We start from the raw sequence: 6,000 nt of genomic DNA on the forward strand, positions 1-6,000 counted from the left end.
GGGAAATATGAGAGGATATTCCTCATTGTCATCATCTCCATCCATTTCTTCTACATTCTTTGCCATCTTAATCTTCTACCTGCAAAAGTGAATGGTGATGTGGTTCTTACCACACCACGTGATCAAATGGGGGGGTGGGTTGGTGTTAGAGATTTTTTTGTTTTTATGATTGAATGAAAACACTAATGCAATGCACTTTTCTATTTTTGAAATGAAATATGCCTAATGCAATTATTTTTTTGTTTTTTCAAAATGTAAAAAGAAATGAATCAACCAGGGAAGAAAACAATCCATACTTTGACACCTCCCTATCAATGATGCAAAAAAATGATAAGCTTCGATATCACAACAAGAATGTTGCAACTCCCAAGGCTACCGAATTTAATTATCAACCCGGGGTTCGTACAAACTTAAGAGGTATTGTCACTATATGTGAACCATACAACGTGTCCTTCCTTTGCTGTCATGAGAGAAAAGAAATGTTGCCTATTTGCAAGAATGAAAGACTAAATTTAAAAATGCTTGTAAAGTAACATGAAATCCTCTATCTACTTATTAACACACTTTTCTTGCAAAAGAACCCTCTTTGTCACATGTGATGTTTTAACTAATCTAAGCATGAAATCTGATATAGAGATTACTAACTGTTGTGTGTGTTAGTCCCCTAAATTGTACCCTTTTTACCCATCTTTCTGTCCTAAAACCATAACCATTTACCCCTATTTTACCTATCATTTATGCCCTCATCTTGCACTAGTGCAAGAATGATGACACATTTCACATTTACTTTATATTTTACATTTTTAATTCAAATTTAGCATTTATTAATTATTATTTCGTGATTTCTCATTTGTAATTACTTTTGTAACTCATCGATATCTCCTATGTTACTTAATAGTTAATTCTTACCTTGACCCATGATTTTAGTGCAGAATGGATCTCGCACTAGTGCCAACACCACGATTATTAGATCTCGCACCAGTGCCAGCGATGCGAATCTTGGTAGCAAATCCAGACTCCTCTTGATTGCTACCTATTTTTGTACTGCCTTAGCCATGACCACTGAACACATCTGAAGGCAACCGAGTCCTAGCTGTGACAACAAGGCAATCTAGAGTAGCTAAGGTAAGATTTGGGAGAAACAGATAGTTGAAGATAGCCACGTCCTATTTTGTTAAAACGCCCAATTTTGAAGGCTGCAAGCTTATTTTGTAAATAGTTACGCAGTCTGTTGTAACGAAATTCTGCAAATAGCATGTAATGAGATGAATGATCCTCTTGGCCTTCAACCAAGGATCTATATAAGAAGTAATGTAAATAGGACAGGTTGAAGTAAAAGGGAATGATTGAGTAAGTATATAGGACAGAGATAGAACCAGGAAGGTGGTAATAGGACTATCTTTTGTTATCGCCCAATCTGGGCTGGATTGTAATCATGTATGTATTTGCTTTATGACTTAATAAGAAGAGAGAGAGATCTGCCTTCCTATTCTACATTGTATCTTTTCATTCTTTCAATGCTGATATATTGAGCAAGTGTTGAGCAACATTTTTAATTAAAAGGGAAACGCGTTGGTTGGCTAGGGCCCAACCAACCTAGCACACTCTCCCTCTTTTCTGTTCCTTTTAATTTATGTCTTAAACTGGAAAGTGTGATTTACTTTATAGCCTTTAAGTTCCTGTTTGAGTGAGAGTAGATATACCACATTAAGTAGTTAAATTTCCTTTTCTTGCATCTGATTTCAACTGGTTTTCTCCACCCGGTCTGAGCAGGAGAAATTACCTGCACTAGTGCACGTTGGTGTGCTATTCATTTTCTACAAATCTGTTTGATTTAGTTTTCTGTCTGGTTTAAAGTAGAAGGACCATTCCTGCAACAGTGCAAGATTGTGTGATGCAGTCATTCTTTTTAAGGTATTTCTAATAGCTTTCTTACTTTCACTCATATTTCATAATAGGATAGATTACAAGGATTGTTTCTTTCTGTAATATGATAAACTTAGAAAAAGTCACCTTTTTATGCAAGTTGGCTTTCTGACACTTGCAGTAGTTAAGCATTGATTTAAAGGATTAAAAGTTAAAGTGTAAGAGCTCTGATCTGGCACGAGAACTAGTTTCTTATTGCTTGGACTAAGTTCTCTGGACTTGAGAAAGTTTGGACCTTACACGAAAGAAAAATCACTTTTAGTAAAGACATCATTTTACACCCTCGGCATAAATCTCTGTACCTGCACTAGTGCAAGATCATCCTTCACTAGTGCAAAATAGAATCTTGCGAGAAGGAAATATTTATATAAGCAGATTTGAAGGGCCCATATATTGAAGACTACTAAAGTGTCTTTGCTGGAAGAAACACACACTCAGTAGTTAGTCAATAATCAGCTATAGTGATTTCCCTTTTCTTCTAAATCTATTTTGCAAATGCATTTTCTTTTGTTCCAGTCTTAGATTATTTCTAGCGATTCAAGTTGAATTTTCTTCTATAGTTTGATTCTGCAACCTTTCCGTTGAAGAAAGTAGGGATTGGTGTTGGAAACATTCATACCATCTCTAGCATTGCCTGTGATTCGTCTCTAATTTTACGGATCCCCCAGGTTGACAATTTAAGTGTTGAGGAGTTTAATTAAGTGTAATTTTTGCACCCAACATTTTGGCGTCGTTTCCGAGGAGGCGATTTGATTTGGTAAGAATTTTCTGATTGTACAATAGATGTAATTTTTTTTCTTTCAATGTTGTTTGTAAAATATTTCTCTTTTGAAGGAATTTTACTAGTGTTAATTGATATTTTTTTGTAGAATCTTTTTATTAGAAATTACTTGTTGTTTTTCTTTCTTTGAAATGCATGCCTAGGAAAGGTAGGGGTTCAAAGCCCACTAAGGGCCAAAATAATTTTGAAAACAATTCTCATATTGGGTCTCCTTTTATGAGCAAGAAGCCCAATCAAACCCATCATGCAGGAACAATCCACTTAGATTCTGGTGACAACAACTCAGGTGTGGTTCAGCTTGTCGAGAGTACAGAAGAGACAATGGCAGATCAAGAAATTTATGTAGAAGGTTCTAATGCAAACAAGGATCATGTAAGCGAAGAACAATCCAATTTTGCATTTCCAATTGTGGATCCTGATACTGTGGCATAGATGAAGAATATTCCACCATCCGCTCTCCCCCATTTTCATGGTAAAGTTCATGAAGACCTTGACTCTTTCCTTTTTGAGTTTGATATTTTGTGTAGAAGTTATGATTATTCAACTGATGCTCAGAAGTTAAGATTATTTCCTACTACCCTCAAGGACTCAGAATTGCACTGGTTCATGGGGCTAAAAGGAAACTCTACAACCTCTTGGGAACAAATGAAGAGAGCATTTTTGTCTAAATATCAGGAATATTTCAAAACTCGGGACATGTAAGATGAAATTTTTACAATCATATAGGACGATGATGAAACTCTTGAAGATTACTTAGAAAGATTTATGTATATTTTGCAAAGATTGAAACTTAAGCTGGATTCCAGCACTATTAGAACCTTTTTATTAAGAGGACTTACTGATAATGCTAGAAATAATCTAAATCTATTGGGATAAGGTGATATCTCTTAGTAGACTTTTGATCAAATTTGTGAATTATGCAGGAAATTTTCAAGAAATCAATATAGATCTGGTAGAGGAGCTCGGAATAGGAATAGAAAAATTGAATCTATTGATGCTATGATTATTGGACTAGAAAATAAAATGGAAAACATGAAAATCGATATAATGAATGTTATTTCTAAGCAGTTATACTCTTTGAAATTCCAACAAAAACTTATAAAGGAACAAGATTCATTATGCATTTTCTGTCCTAAGTGTAGAGATAAACATCCTCCTAAAGAATGTCCTCTTAATCTAAAAGAAACCAATAAGTGTGTTATTTGTGTAGAAGACCATGCCACAGAAAAATGCCCTTCTATACTAGGACTTAAAGCCGTATTTAGAGGGGGATAGACTAAAGATGAATACTTGAATGCTATGGGAGCAAGAAGAAATTAGCCTCAGGTAGGTAAAGGTATGGCTCCTGAATTTTCTCCACACTATTTTGGTTATAATTCACATGAATATTCTTATCCTCACACTAATCAACAGTGGCAATATGGAAATCAATATCAGCATGCGCAACCTTTTGAACCATGGTAGCCAGGTTGGAGAGGGCCAACTCATTCCCCATATTCCTAGCAGCCACCTATGCAGTCATATCCTCATACACAAAATTCAATGCCACAACTTTCAAGTCATTCTAATCCACCACTGCCTTTACCTCCACCCTTTCGACCTCCTCAATTGCCTTCTCAACCTATGCCTGATCCTAACAAGAACAAAGCAATGCAAATGATTTATGTAGAAACCCACCTTTATCATTTGAGTACAAGTCTATTCCAATTGGGGTTCATGATATTCAGTTGAGATCAAGAAGGATTATATCATTAGAAAATCAGAACCGACCTAAAGTGATTGTTGAAGAGAAAGGAGAAGAGAAAACTCCTAGCCTGAAAGTAGTCACCAAATAGTCCTTACCCTCTGGATCCTTGCCACCTTCTTCCAACTAGTCTCCTTTCACAGAGAGACTAGTTATGGAAAAAAGTGAGCCTATTTCTGAGACTAGCTTGGCATCAGAGATTCAAAATATTTTTATAAAGATACCTTTGCTTCAAGCCATCAAAGAGATCCCTATTTATACTAATATTATTAAGGAACTCTTTCTCAAGAAACCCAAGAGGAAGAAATTGGAACCCCAAACCATTCAATTTGTTGGTAAGGCAGCAGAGTTGATGACAGGATGTGTATCTATGGAAAAATGTACTGATCCTTGAAACCCTATTATCTTAGTTAAAATTTTTAATGTCATTGTCTCCAATGTCCTTATAGATCTGGGGGCAGCCATTAATTTCATGACCAAGCAAACCATGGATCAACTTCGGTTATCCCATTTTCATCCTACTCCCACTGTGCTTGAATTAGCAGATAGATCTAAAATTAAGCTAGAAGGAGTATTGTATGATGTGATCATATCATTAGACTCTTGGGAATATCCTACTAACTTCATTATGCTTCAACCAAAGAACCTAGTAAGAGGACATCCCTTGATCTTGGGTTGACCATGGCTCGCTACCGCCGATGGATATATTGGATGTCGTTCTGGTGATATGTATATTTCACATGGAGACTCTAGGAAAAAAGTTACCTTATATCCCCTTGCCAGACCCATTCAGAACCTTTGAGATACTTTGTGGTTGGATCAAAGTAGCGATGACAAGGCTCAGCCCATCTCCCTTATCGATCATTATACTAGGTCCTCACAAGAAGATGAGATTCAAGACTTCCTAAATAATCTAGACACTACGCCTAATTTTGAGCCCTTGAGCCAAATTTTTAGCCTAGATTTTCAAGAAGATCATGATCCTCATTCTTCTACACCACTGCATTTGACCATGCCCTTGAGTACCCCCGTGCCTGATACTACTCTTGTTGAGATTAGCCCAGGTAAATCCCTGTATATTAGTTTAGATTTGGACTCATCTCAATGAGAGCAACTTTCGAATTGGTTGCGAAACCATCTTAGTGCTTTTACATGGAGCTATGAAGATATGAAGGGTATCCCTCCTGAAAATTGCACACATCATATCTATATTTAGGAAGGAACCCGACCTATCCGACAACCCCAAAGGCCAAATAATCTAGCTCTAAAAGACATCGTGAAAGAAAAAGTACAGAAGCTCTTGGATGTTGGTTTCATCTATCCTATTTCTGATAACCAATGGGTCTCTCCATTAGTACTAGTATGTAAGAAAGATGGAAGATGGCGTATTTGTATCGATTATAGAGAATTAAACAAAGCAACTCTCAAATATTATTTCCCTCTCCCATTCATTGACCAAGTGCTTGATACCCTTACAGGAAAGGAATACTTTTCCTTTTTGGACGGCTTCAATGGTTATAACCAGATACAGATTGCACCCAAAGATCAA

This window comes from Pinus tabuliformis, chromosome 1_2 (assembly GCF_031772625.1).
Source record: "Pinus tabuliformis cultivar Carrire ecotype Pingquan chromosome 1_2, CPIR1, whole genome shotgun sequence".
Lineage (NCBI taxonomy): Eukaryota > Viridiplantae > Streptophyta > Pinopsida > Pinales > Pinaceae > Pinus > Pinus tabuliformis.